Genomic DNA, 24,223 nt, shown 5'->3' with positions numbered 1-24,223 from the left:
TGGGACGCTGGGGCGTGCTCTTGCCACAGAGGAGCCACTGACCGGAGCCTGTTTGCTTGGCCAGTGCCTCCTGATGTCCAGGGACGGGATCCCCTGGAAAAGCAAAACACAGCCGAGTCCCGGCGCCCTTCTGCCCACCCACAGCCTGCTCTGCTCGGTGTGAAGGCACACGGGACTCCCGCCCCAGAGTGCGGCCTGGCCAGGGTGCAGCAGTGGACTGTGTGGGGACTTGCCAGCTCCAGCCTCCTGGTCCTTAGGCTTGGGGTGGTGAGAGCAGGTCTGGAGAGGCTGACTCAGGGGCTGTTTTCTGAGGACGAGCCTGGGATGGAGGTTGTGGTGCAGGGTTCCCTCTGGGCACAGAGACAGAGCGAACGTCCCAGCGTCTCTTCAGGGACGTGGACTAATGTTTCCCATGGGCCCAGATGCATCCTTCGCCCTTCAGGAGCCCAGCCCAGTAGGGATGCCCACGGCTGTTCCAGAAGTGCGCAGGGGGCCCTCAGTGACGGCGGCCCATGCAGATGTGCCCGCCTGCTCTGCCTTCCGCCGGACGCCACGGCTGGCCCTGAGGAGTGATGAGTCCCAGCCAGCGGGAAGGCAGTGTCCATCCCTCTCCTGAACACAAAGCTCAGTGATAGCAGAGTTGACCCGTGGTTTCTGGGTGGACGAGGCCAGAGGGGCCGAGGGTTGATCTTTAGGGCCAATTCCGGTTGCTGCCAACCAGAAGCTGCCAGGCTGTCTTGAAAGTGACGCTGAGGCCTGTTGCAGGGCGGGGGGAAAGGGTTTAGGGTCCATCAGTGGTGGTCTGCTGGGAGTGCGGGGGTGGATTTGAGGTGAAGCACAGGACTCTCTCTCACTTCTTGCCTGGTCATCTTCCACGTACATCCGTAGGATTCAGGAGTAGAAGGATCCTTGTGGAACAGCTGGTTAGTCAGTCTCAGCCTGGTTTAGAAATTTCTAGATTTTTTTTTTGCTATTATTTAAGAAGGTTTGTAGTGTTCAGGTCCTGCCCGGGTTCTGGGCCTTCTTGTTCTTTTTCTAAACAGCTGCCTCTCATCTTTCCAAGTCTCTCATGTTGTTGGAGTCATTCTTTGGAAAGAGAAAAGGCATTCATTTATTGATTTGTTCATTCATTCATTCATTCCTCCATCCACCCATCCATCCATCCATCCATCTGCCCATCAAGCATCTAATTTACAAGTATTTATTAAGCACTTGTTGTAGTAGAGATAAAAGGCAGCGAAGGACCGTCATGGCCTTTGTTCTCCAAGGGGACACCTGGATTAGCTGTTGTGCGGTTCACGGTGGGAAAGCGGAGTGAGGAGGTGAAAGCTCTAGGACTTTCTGCTGGGGCTGGCCGGCTCTGGCCCGCCTTCAGCCCTGACCCGAGCCTCTCCTCTGTGATGTGGTCATGGGGGGCGGGGATCGTGCGCTGTGCAAGTACCACTGCCACAAGAGCCCTGTTGTTTGGGGAGACGCCGAGCCCCTCTCCCCGGGGATGCGCTGCAGAGATTGGGAGCTGGTTCCACGGTGTTCGTCCTGTTTACACAACAGGAAGGCCCTCCGCGTGCTCTTTCAGTGTAGCCTGCGCCCCCGGCCCTTGGGCTTCTCCCTCCCGCATTTCCATTGCGGCAGAGTGGACTGAGCGGGGCAGGTGCAGAGGGGAGCTGATGTTTTGGGGTGCACGAAGCTCCAAGAAGTGTTTCCTTGACCCAGGAGCAGTGCTTGGAGGGGCAGCCCCATGTCAGACTGGTTCTCTCTGCTCCCCCCCAGGGCACCCAGGGAGACCCTTGGCAGAGGCCTCGGCAGGGCAGCAGGCAGCTGGAGCCCTGGAGACCTTGAGGGCTGTGGACCCCTGGGTGCAGCCAACCACTGAGGGAGCAGGCCCCCCGCACAGGGGAAGCCAGCCAGGCCGGTCCACTGCACCTTCCTTCTGGTGCCTCCTCTCATCCGGATTCTGGTGGAGGGAGGCGCTGGAGGAGGTGGGCGGGAGAAAGAGGGCCCTCCCTCAGTTAGACCTGGGTGTGAATCCAGACTCTGCAAGTCCCTGGGCTCTTGAGCTTTGGTTTCTGCAGGGAGAAAGTGAAGACAGTAATGATCTGGTGTGTGGCACTGTGTTGAGGGCTCAGCGAGGAAGTGACAGACTAGACATTTTTATTAGTATTTTGTTCCTCTTCTTGCTAACCCGCCAGCAAGCTCCAGCAGGAGCTGAGAGATCCAGAAAGTGGATTCTGGAGGGCTTTCCCTTTTTGGCTGCCTTTCCTGGTATTTTCCCGAAGGGCCACATTAAAGGTATTAGGTTTCGACTCAAAGCAGTTGTGAGTGCTTTCTGCGCTGCCCAGGGCGGGCGAGCCGAGGGCCGAGGTGGGCAAGCTGGAGCCAGCAGGGCGGGCTGGTGAAATCCGGCCGGCCCTGCTCCCTCCTCGGCGGCACATGCCCTGTTCCCGGCTGTGTGTCGGATGCACAGGGCTCAGGGTGAGAGGGAGCGTGGGAGGGAGAGTGGGTGGCCAGCGTCGGCTGGATCTTGCAGGGGCACCACTGCTGTAGCTTGAAATCTGGTTGGAAATTTTGCAGGGAGGTTCCTGGCAAGGCTGCGGGGTTTCTGTGGCTTAATCATGATATTTGGTCCTGAAGGTTGTGGATAATCATCACTATGAAGTGACAGTCCCGTCTCGTTAGTGTGAGCTGGGCCCCGTAGGTCAGTCATATAATCTTCCCAGGGTGACGTGATGTCACCCCATTTTCTAGACCGGGAGGCAGAGGTTTCTGAGCAGCTTGCTTCGTTCGGGTCGCACGGCCGTTGGGGTCTTGGGTCTGGGAGTTGGCTGTCCCCAAGGCCCTCCCTCTCCCGGCCTTGCAGCCTCCTCAGGAGGGCAGCGAAGTCATGGCCAGCCTGGCCAACGTGGCGCCTGGTCCTGGCGTCGCTGCTGGGGTCGGCCCAGCTGCCTCCAGCGACCCTGGGCAGGTGACTTTCTCTGAGTCTGGATTTCCTCATCTGGAAAGTGGGAACAGTTGGACCCACTCTCCCCTCTTTATCGGAGCTCTGTAGGTGGCTGTGGCATGGAAGCTCTCTGTGGGCTGGAGTCCGGGAAGCAGTGAGTTAGAACAGTGTCCACCATCACCGTCACCACCATCACCATCACCACCATCATCACCACCACCACCATCACCACCACCATCACCACCATCATCACCATCACCACCACCATCACCACCACCACCACCACCACCACCACCATCACCACCACCACCACCACCACCACCACCATCACCACCACCACCATCACCTCCATCATCGCCACCACCACCATCACCACCACCACCATATTCCTTTGTGGTCACAGCCACCATCTCACATGGTTAAGCCGGGAGTAGAAGTGAGAGAGCCTTCCAGGAGGCCACTCTGTCCTTGTGGGCGGAGGACACGGGGAAGGCAGGCTGGATGCCTGGAGGGAGGGGCAGGGGAGTTTCTCCTGGGTGGCCCAGGAGCCCAGTGGGGTGGAACCCCAGCAGGCGGTTCTGGGATGTCCTTCCTGGGACCTGCTCCCTGCTTCCCCCCATGCTCATGCCCAGTGGCTGACCAGCCTCGCAGGCTCCCGTCACTGGGCTGTCCTGCCTGCTGCCCCCCTGCCCCAGAGGCTCCCCCGTGGCTGCAGGGCTGCCTTCGTCGCGTCCTTGGGCGCTTGCTCAAATCTCGGTGTTTGAAACGGTGCTGCTCCCCCTTCACTGCGGCCTCCTGTCTCGCAGGCTGCCCTCCGTCTAAGCCGTTGCTTTACTTACGAGGTTCGTTGCTCACAGTCACCTCTCCTGACTGGACTCTGAGCTTCCCGGCTGTAGGGACTTTCATGCTTTCTTTACTGACGTCTCCCAGGTGCCCAGACTCGAACCTGGTACGCTGGGGCACCAGGCTGTCTTTGCCTGACTGCGTGGGTCTTACAGGAGGAGCTGGGAAGCCTGTAGTGGGGACAGGGGTCACCTTGCAAGAGGCTTGGGTGCCCTTGGTGGGTCACGAAGCCCAGGCTGGCCCAGATGCCTTGCTGGGGCCTGGGGAGACGGGACATCCTGGGGGCCCTCCAGGATGTACCCTGGGGTGGCACCCCATCACCCACCTCCGGGACCCGTTTCCAGCGAAGTCTGACGCTGCTTCCCTGCGTGCCCCCGCCCCCCGGGACCTGCAGCTCCACATGGTCAGCTCGCCTCTTTTAAGCCTCTGATTTGGGTGGAATTAAGTACCTAGAGGAAGGCCCGCCAGGCTGTCTCTCTCATTTGAGCTAAAGAGCGGGTTTAATTCTACTTATTATTCATTAAAACATTTTGCTAGGCTCAGAAACTTCCAAGCCGTTACACCTGGCCCTCAGCGAGGCTGAGGGCGGACCGGCAGGCCGTGCATTAACTTGGTGTGTGAAGCCGGCCGCACAGCCCATCTGCCTGAGCCCGACCCTCCTCCCGCAGTGGTGAGCGCACGCACGCACTGAACACTGCCGCGTGCTGGGTGCCTCACTGCCATGGCTCCTGCCATCTTCAAGAGCCCACGAGGAGGGAGGGACCCCAGGGCCTGGAGAGGATGCATCTTGCTTGTGTCCCATGGTGACGGTGAAACTGGGTGGGGGGGTCCCACTGACGGCGGAGGTCGAGATCTTCTGTGCTCTACTGTGCCTGTCCCTGTGCCAGGTGAGGCAGTTGTTTGCAGGGACGGAGCGTGGTGAACCGTGTGGAGTTCTGCCATCTGCAGGCGGGTGGGGAAGCCAGGCTGGAGGCCAGTGTGGAGGCCAGGAGGGCGGTGAGGAGGCCAGGAGGGCGGTGAGGAGGCCAGGAGGACAGTGAGGAGGCCAGGAGGGTGGAGTGGAGGCCAGGACGGCAGTGAGGAGGCCAGGAGGGCGGTGAGGAGGCCACTGGGGTGGTGTGGAGGCCAGCGGGGCAGTGCAGTGTGGAGGCCAGGAGGGCAGTGAGGAGGCCAGGAGGGCAATATGGAGGCCAGGAGGGTGGTGAGGAGGCCAGGAGGTTGGTGTGGAGGCCAAGAGGGCCATATGGAGGCCAGGAGGGCAGAGGCCAGGAGGGTGGAGTGGAGGCCAGGGGGGCGGTGAGGAGGCCAGGGGGCCGGTAAGGAGACCAGGGGGGTGGTAAGGAGGTCAGCAGGGTGGTGTGGAGGCCAGGGGGTCGGTGAGGAGGTCAGGAGGGCAATATGGAGGTCAGGAGGGTGGAGTGGAGGCCAGGACGGCAGTGAGGAGACTAGGAGGGCGGTGAGGAGGCCACTCGGGTGGTGTGGAGGCCAGCGGGGCAGTGCAGTGTGGAGGCCAGGAGGGCAGTGTGGAGGCTGGCAGGGCTGTGTGGAGAGAGGCCATGAGAGGCCTAAACCAGGAGAGAGGGCTGAGCATCTTCTCTTTCAAGGACATGGGGCAGTGGTTGCCTGTTTGTCCTGAAGGTCTGAGCAGGGGCCGATGCCTCCCTCGAGGGGTTGATCCGCACCCCTCGGGCCTTCTCAGGAGGCAGGGAGGGCAGGGCCCGCTGAATCACGGTGAGTCCACTTGTGTCTGTTTTCTGGATGGCATTTTGGCTGACATTTTGCTTATAGAAAGGGTTCTGAAGAGGCTAAAAACCTAATTTGAAACCACCGGACCATAACAGCCAAGAAACCCACTCTCTGGGGTTTGGGATTTGGGATGGTGGGGTGGCTGGGGCTGTGGTCTCATGGTCCGCCCGGGGTCACTGGCAGTAGGCCAGGCCCAGCCACACCTCCGGGATGACGAGGCCTCAGCTGCGTGTCTGTCCTGGATGTGGGAGGTGGGGACACATCTGCCAGGATCCCCGTCCTTCCTACTGTTGGTCCATCCACGGCCACCCACCTGGCTGGTCCCGGGCCCGGGTCTGCTGCCCAGCGCCAGCTGCCTTGGCCTTCGTCTGTTCGGCAGAGGTGCCCTTCCTCCCTGCCTGCCAGCCCTCTGTTCCTCGCCTCCTCTCTGCCTGGGACCCTCTTCCTTCAGCCTGTCCTTCCCCCTCCTCCATCCCCTGGGCTTGGCAGCACCTGGCACTTGCTGCCGCCCCCTCCAGCGCCTGGGGCAGGCGCTGTCCATCCCACCACTTGTCCATCCCAGCACCGCCCTCCCGAGCCCAGCAGCACAGCACCCCAGCACCCCACAGCCCACTGGAGTTGGCATGTGAGCGGAAACCAGGTCCTCTACGGATGCTCCGTCTGCCCCTGTTATGGCAGGAACCCTTCTGTCGCCCCTGCCCCTCCCACAGACACCCCCCCCACCGCTGTCCTCCCCACCTCTTGAGAGTGCTGCTGCTTCCAGAGGCCAGGTGACAGTGGACACCTTTGCGAGCTCGGGACGGAACGTGACGAGGAGCGGGCTGCAGTCGGGACCTAGACGGCGCTGGGCTCGACCCACAGGTCACTGTGCCTCTTGGGACCATAGTTTTCTCGTCTGTAAAATGGGTCTGCAGGTCTACCCCTGCTCTGAGAGCAGCTGGAGGAGCACCAAGGAGATGGGCTGCCTGGCTGTGCGTGTGAGTCCTGAAGGCGGCAGCTCTCGGGACGGTGCCCTCGTTAGACCAGCCCACACGGAGTGGGCGGGCGATGGCCTTGGCAGTGGGCAGGGTACAGCCGACTGCTCGTTCTGCTGCCCGGAGCGCCAGCCTTCCCCAGCCACCTCGTCCCACCTGCATCCCGTCAGGGGTCGACAGGGTACCAAGGTGCCCTCTCAGCCGCACCATCGATTTCTCCGTTAGCATCTGCGTCCATGACCACATCCCCCGGGCCTGTCTGGTCAGGGAAGAAGGTAGCAGGCAGCCTTGGGGTATCGATCGGACACCCTTTATCTCTATGCCTAGGCCCCGCGCCGCCACGTGTGTGCTCATTTCCTCTTAATGTTTGCGCGTTAACTTGCTGAGTGCGGATGACTTTCTGCCGCTTGGTTTGATGACTCAGACGTCGATGCTGCGGCGGGTTCATTTACACGCCTGTCTTAATGTTGTCGGTGAGCCGCTCTGCTCTTCTCGCAGCACCCGCTCCGTGCTGGTTACTCGTGAACACGCGGTTGCCGTGGAGCGGGAGCTGCCTCCAGGCTCCCTCAGAGCCCAGTGAGGGCTGTCGGCGAGGCTGCGGAGTTTCCGCTTGAAAACGTTTCCCCCTTTTATCTGCTGGTTGTCAGTTTGGGGCATTATTAGCCCATCCGCTTTCAGAAGAACTTGACAGCCGGACACATGCACACATGCACACACGCACATGCATGCACGCACATGCATGCACGCACACATGCATGCACACACGCACAGACTCAAATAAGCCCATCGGATGCTGACTTGCTGTTTTTTAGCTGGTGGTGGGAATGGTTTTCTCTTTCTCCCTTTCCAGACGGGAGCCATTGGCCATCAGCACCTTCCTGGTGCACGAGGGTGGAGGGCGGTAGGGTTTCCGTCGCCGAGTCTCTGCCAGTCTGATGAGCTGTGTGCTGGGAGATCTCAGCCCACCCCGCCACGTGAGATGGTCCAAACTGGGATGGGAGGCTGGGGAGCCTCTGGGTCTTTGTTTTGGTCCATCAAAACCCTCGGCGGAGTCCTAGGGAGGCGGTGACTCCCAGACCCCAGTCGGGTCTCTGAGAGGAGCCTTTGGCTGAGTAGGTCGATCCTTGATCCCTGGTCATGTACCTGTGACTCCCTTCTTGCTTCTGACTCATTTTGGGGGAGAGGGGCCTCTGTGGTGGCAGCGGTCACGTCTGATGGAGAAGTCGGGGATGGAGGCAATGGGAGTCAGGAGTGCTGTGTCCAAGCCTGCTTTGGCCTCCGAGCCTCGCTGCACGTGAGCGGGTTGCTGCTGTCCCCTGTGGGCTTCAGTTTCCCCATCTGTGAACAGAAGGCTGGACTGGCTGATGACTTCTTGGTGGTAGTCATCAGGGGTGCCTCTCTGGTCCCCACAGGTGTCAGGCAAGCTGCGCACATCTTTGCCAGCTCTCTTCTGTGTCTACCTTACCCCGTGGGTCAAGAGTTTGTATTTTCTCAACTAGTCGTGGAGAGACTGCTGCATGCTTTTTTTGGTCTGTATCCACAGTTAATTAAATTTTAACTGGCTAATTGTTTCTTCCCAGCGCCCCAAGACGTTAATTGTTTCTATTGAAGCCTAACTTGATGTTTGCTGCAAAAAAAGCTGAATGAGACTAAAGAGAGAAGGAGAAAAAATCAAAATGTAAATATTTAATTGTAACAAAGTGTCCTTTCTTGGCACCCTGGAAGGGCCTCCTCAAGCAATACCTGTTCTTCTAGAGGCACATAGGGGTCTGCGGCCAGGCAGGTCCTCCGGTGGGGGCCCTCTGAGTCACACGGGGCATTGCTGTGGCCTTGTTGAGGGGGGCGCAGTGGCTTAGAAAGCGTTCCCCAGGTGCCCGGCCCCCAGGGTGCTGGTTGCGCATGCGCATGCCCGCCCTCCGCCTGGAACGTGGGCTGGGTGTTTGGGCTGGAGCCCTGGGACATTAACCGTGGTGATACTTTCTGAGTTTCATTCTTTTTAAAAAATTTATTGTGATAAAATGAACCTAACATAAATTTAAAGTGTAAGCTCAGTGGTTTTCAATATGTTCGCAGTGTTGTGCAGCTGTCACCACTATCTTGTTCCAGAACTTTTTCATCACCCCAAAAGGAAATCTTATTTCTTCCTCTCCCGTCCCCTAGTCCCTGGCGACCACTGATGTGCTTTCTGTCTCTATGGATTTGCCTGTTCTGGACATTTCACATAAATGGAATCATGAAACACGTGGCCTTTTGTGTCTGGCTTCTTTCACTGAGCGTGATGGGTTAAAGGTTCATCCGTGTTGTAGCAGGTGTCAGAATTCCAGTCCTTTGTAAGGGCCGTTGTGTGGATGGACCGTGTGTTTATCCACTATCTGTTGATGGACGCTTGGGCCGTCTCTGCCTTTTGGCTCTTGTGAATAGTGTGTGCTGTGACAGGCCTTGTTGGTTGACATTTATTCTTGCACTCCTCAGCCCGCAGCCCCCTCACCTTCCAAGGCTCCAGGTTCCAGAAGGCTGGGGACCCTCACTGTGGACTGAAGCCCATGGTCAGTCCGGGGGAGATCCACCCCCGGGCCCCAGGCTGAGGGCTGTCGCTCTCGAGGGGAAGAGCTGGAGATAAGTGGCCTTCCAGACCGCGTGCTCCAGTCCAAGTTCGCGAGCAGGCCTGCTGGAATGCTCGGCTGGTTTACAAATTAGATCTGTGGGTACAGTGAGGCTGGGAGCTCACGTGAATGATGCTGCTGTGAACACGGGCGTGCAAATATCTGTTTGACGTCCTGCTTTCAATTCTTTGGGCATCTACCCAGAAGTGGAATTTCTGCATCATATGGTAATTCTATGTTTGATTTTTTGAGGAACCACCATACTGTTTTCCACAGCGGCTACCCCGTTTTACATTCCCACCAGCAGTGCACAAGGGTTTCAATTTCCCCACCTCCTCGCCGACACTTGCTGTTTTCTCCGTGTGTATGTGCGTGTGTTGGATAATAGCCACCCTGACGGGTCTGAGGTGGTGGCTCACTGTGGTTTTGATTTGCGTTTCCCTGATGGGTAGCGATGTTGAGCATCTTTTCATGGGCTTATGGCCATCTGTGCATCTTCTTTGGAAAAACGTCTGTTCCAGTCTTTTGCCCATCTTTTAGTCGTTTTATTGTCGTTGTTTCCCTTTTCATTTGACCATGTATTTGAGGGATGGCAGGTGTCAGCTCTGAAGACACAGCCTCAGTGGGAGGGGCAGCCGGAAGCTGCCTGCTGACGGGCAGTAAGAGAAATGTCCACCGAATGACCAGATCTGCTGCCTTGCCCGAGAAGAGTCTGGCCGGTCAAGCTCAGCTCTCACTGCTCCCAGGTCCCCACCTTTAAAAGCCCCCCAACTCCAGCGCTGTCCCCACCAAGCCCCTTGGTCCACTAGGCCCCTCGGCTTCCCTGTGGGCATGTTTCAGACCCCTTCTCTGCGTATGAGACCCAGGCAGGTCGACACTTCTGGGGTCACAGCTGTGACAGAGCCAAGGAGAGAGAACCCATGGCGGGGTGAGCGTTCCTCTCCTGCCAGCTCTGCCAGGTGGAGCAGGTTGGGGCTGCCCCACTGCCTCCCAGGAACAGGGTGCAGAAGCTTCCAGGGCTGCAGAGCACACTGAAGCCAGCGGTGGGGGGCTCCCCAGCTCTGTGCTGGGGGCTCGGGCAGGCGCAGCCCATCCTGGGGCGCTTAGTGTCTCATCCTTATCAATAAGGCGCACCTGCACACCCTCCCCCGGCCCGCTAAACCTGCCAGCTCTGGACGCGCCCAGGTTAACCGCCGCCTGCAGGCGTCGTTAGAACAGCCCTCACGTCCCGTTCTCCTGGCTTCACTTCCGTGAAGAACGGCGTCTCGGCAGATGGGCCCCGTGGAGACCTGTGTTCGTCACTGGTTGGTTCTCGTACTCGCTCAGGCCCCGGGCTTCCTCGGGGCTGCGCCACGGAGCCAGGTGGAACAGGAGCTCGTGGGGACGCGACAGGGCGGCTTTGAAGTCGGAGCCTCTGGGGAGGTGGGGGCCACTCCAGATGAAACAGGGGTCGCAGGGAAAGCAAAGCTGCTTCCTCCAGGAGGGCTAGTAACCGGTGATGAAAGGGGGGGGAGCGCCGTCTTCACTGAGAATGTGATCATGGGCTGCTGCTGGCTGTTCTTACAGACGAGAAACCTCATCGGGGGAGGTCGAGGCCGGTCCCGGTCACACTGGTCCAGTGAGGACTTGGACCATTCCCCGCTGTCCTGGGAAGGCTGGGCCCTTGGCCTGTGCTGTGGCTGTCCTGGCCTCGGTGCAGCCTTGTCACCACGGTGGCTGTCACGAAGCCTTCTTGGGAATGAGGCAGCTGTGACCACGGCCCCGGTGACACCACCAGTGTGGCCCTCCCAGGGGGGCAGGGGCACGGAGGTGTTGGCACCTTTGATGGAGAATATTGGCCCCTGGCCTCGTTCTCTGTGCAGCCCTCCATCCCGCCCGGGTCCCTGCCCTGCGGGCAGGTGCAGGGAACATGACCATCCCTGGTCCCTTTTAGACCTGGAGGGACGGGGGCTCAGATGGGTTTCGTCCTTGCTCAGTGTCACTCGGCAAGAAGGGATGAGCTCCGAGGGGAGTCGCCGGCTGCAGTCCTTGGTTGGTCTCCGAGGCTGGGGAGAGCAGCTGTCAGGGAAGGGGGTCCTGGTCATCTGGGCTCGAGACCCAGAGGCCAGGCTCCTCGACGCAGCTTTCCTTCTGGACGTTCAGTGGTCTGAAGAAGCCATTCATTCATTCATTCAGTCAGTCACTCAACAAATGCTGTGGAGTGCCTGCTGCGGGCCAGATGTAGGGGATCGAGGAGCGAGGGGACAGACCCCGCAGCCCCATTCTCTGGTTGTGGGTGAGGCGGGGCGATCTCTCCCCCGTATCCGAGCCCAGAAGCTGAGGGCCGAGGTCTCCAGGAAACCCACTGACTCTGTGTCCCCAGCTTTGGCCCCCCCCGAGGACCTTTTTGAATATCCTCGTCTTCTCTTAGGGTCCGAGTTTTCAAAGATTACACCTAAGAAACCAACGACATTTATGAAGTAATTAGTTTTCCCATTTTTAGTTAATCAAAGACTGATTCTGAGTTATATCTCTGATTAGTTTCTGATGCACACTTGAAGCCGTGCGCCCCCACGGAGGGCACCCCAGCCAGCCAGGAAGGGGGTGGGCAGGAACTTCCAAGTCGGGACAATGACCTTCACACTGGGACGATGACCTTCAAGGACCCCGGTATGGGTGCCTTTCACCACAGACGGCACAGCCAGGCGTCAATGGACAGCTGTGGTGGGTTGGCGGGTGTCAGCCTGCTGTGGAGAGACAGCAGAGGGAGCTCAGAGGCAACAGGCAGCACCCCCATCCTGAGCCAACCTGAGACTCATCTGTGCCGGGGGCCTGGGAGGGTCGGCTGTCAGAGGGCGGGCATCTGGGGAGGAATGACCCCCGCTGGTGTCAGCATGGTCTCCACCAAGCTGTGGACCTCGGTGCCTGGGCCTCCGAGGCCGAGTGGGCAGGCGGAAGGTGCAGTGGGCCCCTTGCCCCACCACCAGGCTCTCCTCTCTCACCGACTGACCCAGCAGCATGGTTCTGGGCCAGCCCAGAGTCTCCTCATCTGTGAAGCCACCCTGGGTTGCTCCAGCCTGAGGCAGGAGGCACAGGTTCTGGAATGGCTGGCCTTAGCAGTCTTCCAGCAAGAACCCTTGTTGTACCAGTGGGGACACTGAGGCCTGGTGAGGACAGGGCCTGCCCTGTGGCCCTCTGTGGGTCCAAGGCGAGCCCGGGCTTGCTCTTTGGGCCCCTTGAGCCCAGGCTGCAGGTGACAGAAGGACTGAGCACAGTCCTTCGGGCTGAGCAGGATGAGGCTCTTGGCTCAGCCTCTGACAGCAGACACTTTACCTGTCTGAGCTGCTGCTGTCGTATCTGGGAGGCCACGAGGGTGGGGTCACGAGGCCAGCCTCCCGGCAGGTCGGAGGGTCAGTACATATGGCCACCTTTGCCCACACCCAGGCCTCTTTGGCCTCCCCCAGCACCTGGCAAGAGATGGACGCACTGACTGGGGTGTGTGGTGCCCGGCAGAACAGGGCTGAGCCCAGCGGGAAGCCGCCCCACGTGTCTGGGGCCGGAGAAGCGGGCTCTGGGCGCCGCTGCAGGACGGGAGGGTGGAGGGCAGGCAGCCATGCCAAGAGCCTGCTGTTTGTTGTGCTTCCCTGAGACAGATCACATGCATCTGGCTCCAGCTGCTGGGCCTTTTCCGGCTTGCATTCCTTTTTGATCTGAGACTGAAATATTTTAGCTGGTGGCAAAAATGGCAAAGTGCCCCTTTTCCCCTCCCAAGACAGGAGGAATGTTCAAGAAAAATGAGGTGTCCGGGGGCCTTCCCTTGCTGAGCAGGCAGCCCTTGACCCATGGTTTGGAAACGCAGGCAAGTCAGCTGGCTTTCCTGGCCACTGGAGACAGCGAGGCCCTGGGCCAGGGGGTCTGTGCGCCTGGGTTCCAGGAACCCCCCAACCAGGGCTGTGCTTCGGGGCTGGTCCCGGGAGGCAGCCCCATGGGTGGAGCAAAGAACACACAGGCCTGGAGCCCCAGGTCTGATTTCAAAGCCCACCTGGGCTCTCCACGGGTGGCGAGGCCTAGGCACCAGTTGGCTTCCAGGGGCCTCCATTTCCTGTTGGCACCGGCTTCACAGGTTGGCTCCCAGGACTCAGGGGGAGGGTGGCCACGGCGCTCTACCTGTAGAAGGTTCCAGAGCAGTGCACAGTGGTGGTTTTACCCTTCCGTGGGCAGTGGGGCGTGTGTCAGAAATCCAGGGACATGGCAGCAAGGGAGGCCCGAGGAGGGCGATGGATGGTCAAGCCACAAACCACGAGGACCGTGGCCAGGTCAGGATGAGAAGAGAGTGGTGGTGGAAATAATTTGAAAATACGACTGTGGCCCTTTCGGAGGCTGTGGATCCAAGGGGGCTGAGAAGGGGCTGGGGTCAGGCAGGCCGGGTTGGGGTTCTGCCTGGGTGTTAATGAAACACGTGACTTTGGACATATGACATAACCTTGTGGGCCTCGGTCATTACGTCTGCAAAATGGGAATGAAAATGATATCAGGCTTGTGGAGCTGTGAGGCTGTGAATTGAGCGTGTGTGAAGGACCCAGCATCGTCCCTGCTCTAGAGGGGGCTCAGAAATCCCCCTGGCTCTTACAATGGGTGCCTGGAGGTGGGGCACACTGCTCAGGGGGCCCTCGTCTCTGGCTTGGATTCCTCGATGTTTCCTAGTAATGGTGGTGGCGGGGGCCACACATACATGCACTTGAAGGTGCAGAAACAGGACACGAGAAGGACAGACTTTCTGCCCGTTACGTCGTCCGCCATAGCTAAGACCACGCTTCTGCTTTGTTTAAAAATAGTTTCTAGCTGAGCTGGAGGCACCGATTCCTCCTTAATGTTTTTAATGGTTTCCCAATTAATTTAACTGGAGAAACTCACCCCGAGATGTCTTTCAAGTGGAAAAGGAGAGATGTCCTAACACCATGGGCATATCATTAGGAAAAGCAAATTAAATCATGTTTAATGGTGTTAGAACCTCAATCACTTTGGAAAGTGGAGTTGGCGATGCGGGGAAATGAGAAATTGCTGACGCCCTTCGGAGGAGCTCGGGGAAGGAGACGGGGTGCTGGTGGGAGTGATGGGAGTGCTGGTGCACCGCGGACGGGGGTCTCAGCCAGGGAGGGCCGGGTGCTGCACAGGCAGCTGGGTGGGTCCGGTGTGTGCACGAGCCCGCGTGCGTTCTCTCTCCCGTGGTCCCCGTCTCTCTGCCAGCAGAGGGTGGGGGGGCTGTAGACCCAGTGTTCGTGTCCTCTGCAGGTGCCATGTGGAAACCTGATCCCCAGGGTGATGGCACTTTGCACGGGGGCCTTTGGGGCTCATTAGGTCGTGAGCGTGGAGCCTCCTGAATGGGATCAGTGCCCTGGTGCAGGGACCCGAGAGCTCCCTTGCCCTTACTGCGCATGAGGACAGCAAGAAGACGCCGTCTCTGAACCAGGCAGCGGGCTCTCCTCAGACACCGGATCTGCCGGCATCTTGACCGTGGGCTTCCAGCCTGCAGAGCGTGAGAGGTCGTGTCTGTGGCATTCTGCTGTTGAAGCTCGAGTGGACTCCGAGGCACCGCCCAGGCTTTTCTGTCTCCAGAGCTCCCTCTCTGGGTCCTTTGGGTTCTGTTCCCGGGGAGCAGAGCCAGCTCAGCCCTTTAACAGATGCCTTGTGGGACAGACTGCCCCCCTCCCTAATCCTCAGTTTCCTTGTCCGTAAAAGGGAGGGCGGCACCTGCCTTGGGGGCTTAGAGAGGAAGCCAGCCCCACGGGGCCAGGTGCCCAGTCCGGTCTGAGTGGGTCCGCATAGACGCAGCCCCTGTGTGCGGCGTTCACGGTTCCAGTGGAGCCAGCGTTTTTGTGTTTGAGTCGCTAATGGCACTTGGGAGGTTGTCTGTCTTTTCAACTTACTGGAAATGATAGCTCTGTCTTTTGTGAACATAAAAAAGCCCTTCTAGCAAAACCACGAGTCTTCTGGTTCCCTCCTGGTCGGTTCCCAGCTCTCTGATAGGTCGTAAGAAATATTCAGCTTGACATTCCGCCAGTGGAGACTCATTCCCATGACTGAAGTTCCCGCGGATGGAGGTGACCCAGCTCTCACTCCCCACTGCCGGCAGCTTTGTCGGGTCCTCTCTCGAGAATGGCCTCTGATCAGGAGCAGAGAAGGAGCTCTGGCCGCTCGAAAGGGAGGACAGGGTCGGGGGCCCGCGGGAAAGAGAGGTGTCGGGTGTGGATCATTGGGTGAACTCTCAGCTGTCCCGTCACCACCCTGGGTGGGAGGGACGGTCTGGGGCCTGCTTGGTTTGGGTGGCGAAAGACTTCTGCAGGAGGCAGGGAGGGAAGGCAGGCAGGGTGGGGACGCAGGCCACAGGGCCCATGGAGGGACGCCCTTGTCCTTCTCATTAACACTTTATGGAGCCCTCACTGGGCACCAGCCCCGAGGCGCAGGGCTTCATTGTGGAAGGGTCTCATTTATCCTCACACTGGAGGGACGAGGACGCCAAGGCTCCGAGTGGTGGAGTGACCGTCTCCATTCCAGATCACACAGCAGGTGCTATTGGAGACCCAGAACATCGGCACCCCAGGCCTCTGCCTCTGTGTCTGCACACAGGAGGTGCTTAATAAAGGCTCCCAGGGCGTGCTTTGCAGGGAATGGACAAAGCCATGGCTGGTCCAGGAAACCCAGCTGTGGTGGAGGGCTGGGGCCCGTGCTGTCGGCCACAGGGGCAGCTCCCTGCAGCCGTCCCGACTCTGGAACCCACAGCTGCCTGCTCCCCTCCCCCTGCTCTTCTTCCTCTTCTCTCTTCCCACCCCGTCCTTTCTGCCTCTCCGTGGCATCCCCGAGGCTCCCACTCGCCCACGCCACCTTCTGCAAGCGACAGACGCCCTCTTAAAAGTCGCACGGTCCCCAGAAGGACTCGGTGGTCAGTGGGGCGCAGATGACCAGGCTCGGGGGCCGTGGGGCAGATGTTCAGGCTTGTTCTGGGTGCGCACTGCCACTCACGTTTAGCCGTTGTCAGCACCCACCACCTTCCCTTCCTACAAGCAGGGCTTTACCCCGAGGAAACTCCCCTCATGAATCACTGTCAGTTAGCGTTCCGCTCCAGTCCTGGCTGGGCCGGCAGCTCCCCTCCTTCCTTTATTCGGCCTTATCTGAGCAGAGCAAGCCTGGCTTCTAGCTGCCGCTCAGCCTCCTCCTCGGAGCAGTTGAGGACCAGCTGGGAGCGAGAGGGCGTCTGGGAAGAGCCCCTGCCCGCCCTCCCCTCTCCCTGTGGGCGTGCCCGTGGCCTGTGCCCATTTCCTGCCAGGCTTCGGGAAGGGAAGACGTGGGCGTGCCCGTGTGTGTTGTTTGTGTGCATGTATGTGTTGTGTGTGTGCTTGTGTGTTGCGTGTTTGTGGTATAAGCATGCGTGTGTGTGTTGTGTGTGCACGTGTGTGTGTGAGTTTTGCATCCTCAGTGTTTCCAATGGGCTTCTCCACAGAGACAAGGGGCTCATTGGAAGCTCGTGTTCTCGGGGTGCTTTGCAAAGCGGCCAAGGCCCCCTCCTCTGGCATTTTCTTCCTAAGAAAGTTCCTCCTTATAGCAACTCTGCTCCTTGGGAGAAAGTCAGTTGGATGTCGGCAGTCAGAGCCGTGGACTCTCAGAACGTGAATCCCCCTGAAAACACCAGCTTCGGGGGCTGCAGGGAACAAGGGAGGTCCAGTCGTGCACTCATCACAAGGAGCGTGAGACTCGGGGCAGTGGTTCCCAGCTGTGGAGCCCCCGCCGTGCCCCGTCATGAGAGACGCTCTCGAGGTCACCAGAGCCCATGAGCACTGGAGCTGGGCGCTTCTCCGTCGGTGGGAGCCCCTGAGCTGGGAGGAAAGGAGCCCTAGAGAGACAGCTGTCCGGGCTCCTCCGGCGTGCCTCTCTTTTGGAAATACTCTGGTGTTTTTAAGATTTGCAAGCACGACACCTGTGTGCTTCCTCCTGGCTCCTTCCCACGGGCGAGCTGTCCTTGGCCTCGAGGGACGTTGATGTCACTTGGCCAAGGGCGGACATGGCAGCTGGTGGACCGGTGACCGGCGTCATGTTGTTTTCCAAAGCCCAGACCCGTTGCTCTGCTTGTTGAGTGGTTGGGAACAGGGCTCTGGCAACAGAGACCCACAAAGGAGGGCCGGCGTCAGTCTCTCTCTCTCTCTCGTTTTCTTGGTAGAATACACACAGCATAAAATTTACCATTTTAACCACTTTAAAGTGTATCATTCTTTGGCATTAAATAAATTCATAGTGCAGTGCCACCATCACCACTGTCTAGTTCCGGAACATTTCCGTGACCCCTTAAGCAAACCTTGTACCCGTTCAGAGCCGCTCCCCATCCCCCCTCCCCCAGCCCCTGGCAGCCCCCAGTCTGCTCTCCGCCTCTGTGGGTTTGCTCTTTTGGGCATTTCATGTAAATGGAATGATGCTCTGTGCTTCTGGCATCTGGCTTCTCTCACTCAGCATCATGTTTTCCAGGTTCATCCACGCTGGAGCACGTGTCAGAGCTTTATTCCTTTTCATGGCTGACTAATATTCCATGCTGTGATACACCAGTCCTTTGGCCCTTTGTTTCTTGGTGGACATTGGGGTTGTCTGGTTACTGTGAATAGAGCTGTTGTGGACATTTGTGGACAAGGATTTGAACACCTGTTTTTGACTCTGGCCACACACCCAGGAGCCGAATTGCTGGGTTATGTGGTGATTCTGTGTCTAGCTCACCAGGGCCTTTCTGACTTGCTCTGACCCCCCCCCCCCCAGGTCACCTCCTGGGGTTGAGGCTCGGGGATATTTAAGCTGAGTTGTCGTTTTGGTTGGTCGGCGGTTTGTGTATCAGGATTAATGGTGAGCTGTAACCAGCTGGCCATCCCTGCCCTGGGGCCGGACGTCTGCTGCATTGCCGGGGCCCCAGCAGGAGGGCTTCCTGAGGGAGGCCGTGTTCTCCCCCGGGGACCCGCCTGGAGAGAGCCTGGCTGGCGCCCCTGCCTGTTTCTTCTCTCTGCTCCTCTCTGCTGTGGGCCCACCCCCTGCTCCCTCTAATCTCACCGTGGCCACCCCCACATGGCAGTCTCAGCTGCCACGTCTCCGGGACCATCAGGCTGGCCTCCCCATGGCTCACAAGCATGGCCTTGGTGTCCTAGAATCTGAGCCTCTCAGTGGGGTCCCGTGTCATCCAGCCCCTCTGCTGTGGCACCGCTGGGGGGTTCTGGAAGAGGAGGCAGGTGGGAGGAAGGCTCCAGTTAGCATCTTCAGTAGCTGCTGGGCTCTGTGCACCCTTGTTCATGGCCCACTAGTGGGGAGGAGGTGGGGAGCTGCCGGGGGTCCCCGGACCAGCTGCAGGAGCTGGGGGGCACACTGTCCTGAGTCCATCTGGAGCTGGGGTCGGGTGGCCTCCCTGAGGCATCCGTGGCCGGGTTGGGTAGGGAAGGCGACTGACCCAGGCTGGGTTCTTTAGGTGGGAGAGGGTGCTGGCAGGGAGCCGTCATGGGCCGTGGGCCTGTGGGTGGGTCAGACTGAGCTTGAATGGGCTGTGGGGCTGTGGGTGGCTCCCATCGGGCCATTCTGCTCCCAGGAAACACGTGGCAGTGTCTAGAGACATTGTGGATGGTCACAGCAGGGGGAGGGATGCTGCTGGGTAGAGAGGGGACATCCCCACAACATAGATCTCCAGCCCTAAAGGTCCGTCGGCCGAGTCTGAGGAACCCTGAATCCTATCTAGAATCGACTGCTGCTCACCGCTTCTCCTGCTGAGTCAGGCTCTCCCCATTTCTTTCCTGGAATAATTGAGCACTTTCCTGTCCATTCTCTCTGCTGCCCTGCCGCCCACCCCTACCTCCAGCCTGTTCTCGACACAACAGCCACAGTGACCATGCCAGGTGCCAGTCTCATTGTGTCCCTCCTCTGCCCAAACCCTCCTGGATGCCCTCTCACTCGGTGATCGTCAAGGCCTACATGGGCTGGCCCCTGCTGTCCCTTGGGCCTCACTGCACCCTCCCATTGTTCACCCCGCCCAGCTCTGCTGGCTTCTTTGCTGCTGCTCCATCGAGCCACGCTGCTGTCACCTCAGGACCTTTGTACTTGCTGGTCTCTCCACCTGGATCACAATTACCCCGGACGGCTGCAGGCCCCTCCCTCACCTCCTGGTCCTCACCGCCCTGCCCACTCTGTTCTGACCACTCCCTCCCTACACTCCTCACCTGTCCCCTGCCAGTGTCCTCTAGGATGCTTTAACCATCTTCATTTGCTTCTGTCACCCTCCCTAGAGAGTGAGGGCCCTGAGAGAGCAAGGATCTGTCTCCTGTTCATCGAGATCTGAAGAACCAGAACGAAGCCTGGCGCACAGTGCCGGCCTGTAAACGTTTGTTGAATGAATGAATGAGTGAAGCAGGCCCTAGGGGAAGTAGGTTCTGGGATGGCCTGAGGCACCCTCTCTTTTCTTCCTGAATGCACGCAGGCGGCCTGCGGGGCCTGCTTCTCTCTGGAGCACAGCTGGCCTTTCCTCTTCGTTCCCTGAGCTCATTGAACAAACCTGTGTGCTCTGGCAGTGCCCCCGGCAGCGCAGGGCGGTGGGGCTGGCCCTGGGGGCTGCGCGCTCACTCTGGGGGCAGGAAGCGTCAGCAGACCCTTCTGTTGACCTCTGCTTCTCACCCTGGCGTTAGAAGCTGGGGGAAGACCCCGCTGGAGCACGTTAACGCCCCTCGGGAGCCCCCTGGGACCTCCCAGAACCACCCAGATCTTGCTCTCCATTTGCTAACGAGCAGAGGGCACCTCAGCTGGGGCAGGACCATCCTGGAGCAGTGTCAGCGCCTGCGGTTCTCAGAGGACCCCTGCTGGGACCGTGTCCCTGGGGCAGGACCGTTGGCACGCAGTACTGGGGGTTCTCTCCAGCACCCAGGAGGCTGCCCTGCCCAGCAGGCCTTCCCGGTAAGCGTGGTCGGAACACAGACCCAACCCAGCTGAGCCGCCCAGGGCGTCTGCCAGATGTCTCGTCTCGGAGTTTTGTCTTGGGGCCAAAGTACATCAAGGATGCGACAGCTCTTTGAGGAACTTTTTCAAGGTGGCTTTTTTTTTTGAGGAAAATTAGCTCTGAGCTAACATCTGCCGCCAATCCTCCTGTTTTTTGTTGAGGAAGACTGGCCCTGAGCTAACATCCGTGCCCATCTTCCTCTACTTTATATGTGGGACGCCTGCCACAGCATGGCTTGACAAGCGGTGCCATGTCCTCACCCGGGATCCAAACCGGCGAACCCCGGGGCCGCCAAAGCAGAACGTCTGCACTTAACCGCTGCACCAACGGGCCAGCACCCTTGAGGTGGCATTTCTCAGCAGAAAAGTGTGATAGGGACAGCCGTCACAGAGAGGGGACAGCACACCCTCCGGTGTACATAATTGTTCCCAGAAGGGCATCTGTTTATCAGCAGAAAGGGGTGAACAGGGACTAAGGGGAAACACTCCATTTGCTCTCAGAGAACACTGCTCACAGCAAACGTGTGAGTTTCCCCACCGAGCAGTGCTGACGCCGCCCGCAGTTAGCACAGACCCTGGGGCGAGGGCCTCCCTCCCACAGACAGCCCCCACTTCAGACGCCAGTCACAAGGCCGGGTTGTCCCCTGTGCTTCTGACCGACTGACAGTAAACTAGGGCTTCCTGCTGACCCCGCCTCGGGTTCGAGAATTTGCTAGAACAGTCCATGGAACTCAAGAAAACAGTTGACTTACCAGATGCTCAGTTTATGATGAAGGACACAGCTCGGGAACAGTCAGAGGAAGAGCTAAATAGGGCCAGGTGTGGGCAGGGGCCAGAGCCACCACGCCCTCTCCAGGTGCGCCACCACCAGCACCTGCACGTGTTCAAGCCAGAAGCTCCCGAACCCCATCGCTCTCCCCTCCTGGAGGACGGGCGTGGGGCTCAAGCTCCAGGCTTCCAGTCACGGCTTGGTCTTTCTGCTCACCAGCCCCCTCCTGAGCTACCTGGAGCCACCCAGAGTCTCCTCGTTAGAACAAAAGGTGCTCCCATCACCCAGGAAATCCCAAGGGCTTGAGGAGCACTGTGTCAGGAACTGGGGGCACAGACCAGATAAGTGTCTTCCGACGGCACAGGGATGGAAGGTCACAGAGGGGGACGGCACACCCTCCTGTGTCCGCAGTTGTTCGCACAAGTGTACACACTGTTTCTGGGTTTTTTGAGAAGGTCTATTATCAGTTACAGCATCTTTTGGGAGAAAATAGACCCCTGCAGACTTGTCTGGGGCTGCGCGAACGCAGTTTCCTCCAGGCGGTGCTGCAAACCGTGATCCTCAAGCTTGGGTGGGCAACAGCAGAAGCAGGGGGAGTGTGTTTAAAAATACAGAGTCCTGGGCCCTTTCTTCGGGGGATTCTGATTCAGCTGGCCTGGACTGGGGCCCGGGGCTCTGAAATTTTCACCAGCACTGGGTAATGTGACAGGTTGGGCCTGAGAATCACCCCTTGGAAGCCCTGACACAAACCTTTGGGTGGCAGGTTCATCTCCACCAGGAGGCTGGGGGGCTTCCGAGTTGGCTAGACTGCCTGCTGGCCCTGGGCCGGCCTCAGGACCCTCGGGAGCCACTCTGTCCACACAGTTGGGAGGGGTTGCCCAGGGGCAAGAGGAAAGGTTTCAGGTGATGGGTGTGTTCGCCATCTTGATTGTGTTGATGGCTTTGTGGGTGTATAAATGTGTCAAAACCGACCAAATGACACACTTTAAATATGTGCGGTTTATTGTATGTCAATCATACCTCAATAAAGCTGTTGAAAATGACTATAATTCAACATGCAGTTTGTCAGTTGCGCTGGCCACGTTTGAGGTGCTTAGAGGCCACGTGTGGCTGGGGACTCCTGCCCGCCCTGGGCAGTGCAGACACACAGCGTTTCCATCACCGTGGAAATTTCGGTGAGACTGCTGCTTTGGAGCAAGGCGCTTGGGAGCAGGTGTTCCCAGGTGGGACCTGCTTTGTGAGCGAGGCACACGCCTTTTGTTTTTTTTTTCTTTATTAGAAAATGTACTTCCAGTTACGCTGTGGATGTGTGAATATATTCTTTCATCAGACGTCAAAACAGTAGAGATCAGACCTGTGGTCCTGGGCCGTGGCTGTGCCCAGCCCGACCTCCCACGGCCTGTTCAGCTGGCCAGGCATTTTGAGGGTCAAGAGACCACGGCCCTCCCAGCTGCAGCTTCATTTCTGGCTGTGTCCCACTGCCGCAGCGACGCGGAGTGAACGTGGAGGTGCCTCAGCACAGCCTTGCTCTTCATGAACCTTCATTCCTCTGCGTCCTCTTTTGTACTCACGGATGCTCCTGCTAGACAGGTCTGGGGTCCATTTCTTTCTCCCATTGTCATTTTGAGCAAGACTCACTGGACCTCGGTACCCCCTCTGTAACGTGGGGTCACCGCGGGTTAAATCAGGGAGCTCACCGCATGGTGCTCCTTGGGTCCTCTGTCTTCACGTGGAGGACTTGAACTTGTAGCCTGCATCGGTTAGAATAGACTTGGCTGCTTATAACAAAAAATACAACACGACAGTAGCCTAAATTCACAAAGGTTTACTCTCTCTTGTAAAGGAAGTTTGGAGGTAGGCAGTACAGGGCAGGTGTGATGGTGCCACAGAATCATCAGGGACCCAGGCACCTGCCATCTTTCTTCTCTGCCTCCTTATCGCTGGCTTCTGTCCTTAAGGTCATTGTCCAAAATGGCTGTAAGAGCTCCAGCCATCACTTCTCTATTCCGGGCAGTAAGGAGGATGGTGAGGGGGAAGCAAACTCATTTAAGCAGACTTTGCAGAAGCTCCAGCCACCATTCTGTTTCCTCCTCGTTGGCCAGATCCTAGTTGCATGGCCTCACAGAGTCACGGGAGCCTGGGAATGTAGTCTTTCGTACTGGACTGTCCCTGATAAGGTGAGAGAACACCTGATAAGGCTGAAGGCGAGGACGGAGGACCGGAGGCCAGTAGCCGTCCCTGCCCTGCAAGCAGCTGAGCTTGGGAGGGAGAGCAAGTTTGTGAGCTTGGCCCTGTGGGTGTACACAAAGTTTGAAGTTAGCGCACGTTTGGGATTTCAGAGGACATACTGATAAGTAAAGTACAACCTTCAGGTGCAGTTTCAGAATCGAGGAGAGAGACGTCGGGTCCGAGGGTCTCTCTGCCCAGCGCACCTGTGTGCCCTTGCCTTCCACGAGGCTTTCTCCTCTTCCCCCCAGTCGAGCGTCTGGTCTGCACGGCTCCGGCCAGGTGTTGTCGGGCCGTGGGAGACCGCCCGGCCCCTGGCTGGGTTTGTGGACGTCCTTCCACCCTTGGCAGCAGTTAGCAGGCGCCAATTTGTGCCAGGCACAGTTCTAAGCATTTCTGTTTAGCTCGTTGAGATGGGCCCCACCGCTGGACAGTTTCCAGACTTTTTGCTGACACACCTGGCCATGGCCTGGCCGGCAGGACGCGAGCAGGGCTGACGTGTGCCTCGTCCCGGCCTGCCCTGGCTGTGCCCCCGCTGCCCCGCCCCAACTGTGTCAAGGGCGAGGAATAAACTGGATTCTGTGCAGGTGCCGAAGTCTTGCTGGCTGCGGCTGTTGGTCTGCCCAGACCCATTTTGCAGGTGAGGAAACTGAGGCTCAGAGAGGTTGGTTGTCCATGGTCACACAGCTCGACAGTGCAGGAACTGGGTCTTGAACCCGCTGGTGAGGCTCTAGGGCTCAGACTCAGCCCTGGGAGTGACTTTCAGCAGCGACTGTGAAGAGGCGGCCTCGTCTCCCCCCTCCTGAGGAAGGCAAACGAGGCAGAAAGCCCAACCCTGCTTCCGGGTGTCTCCCCCGTCCCCATCCGGAGCCGGTTTGCTGGAACGGTTCCTCAAGCATCTTTTATGACGTGCTTTCTCTGCAGGGACTGGCTGGGCGCATTTGGGGCTCACCGCGGGCTCCTGCAGGGGCCTGGACTGGGGCCGCATGCTCAAGTTCCGTAACTCAAAGTTGCTTCTTTTGAGCCTGATGTCTGTACCGGGTGGCATCCTTCTCCTTTATTCCTGGGGTGCCTCTCCTCCTTAACGGAAGGTGTGAGTGTTTGTCTTGGGGTCCTGGAAGCAGTTTCTTGGGGGGCCCTGCTA

General features: G+C 58.7%; 1 protein-coding gene across 8 annotated transcripts in view; it reads left to right on the top strand.

Moving 5' to 3' along the window:
• VAV2 (vav guanine nucleotide exchange factor 2) overlaps nucleotides 1-24,223 on the top strand; it is a 190,334-nt gene that overhangs the window by 44,829 nt on the left and 121,282 nt on the right. The window lies entirely within an intron of this gene.

Source organism: Equus caballus, chromosome 25, assembly GCF_041296265.1.
Source record: "Equus caballus isolate H_3958 breed thoroughbred chromosome 25, TB-T2T, whole genome shotgun sequence".
In the NCBI taxonomy this organism is placed as follows: Eukaryota; Metazoa; Chordata; class Mammalia; order Perissodactyla; family Equidae; genus Equus; species Equus caballus.
This window is presented reverse-complemented; position numbering and strand designations above follow the sequence as displayed.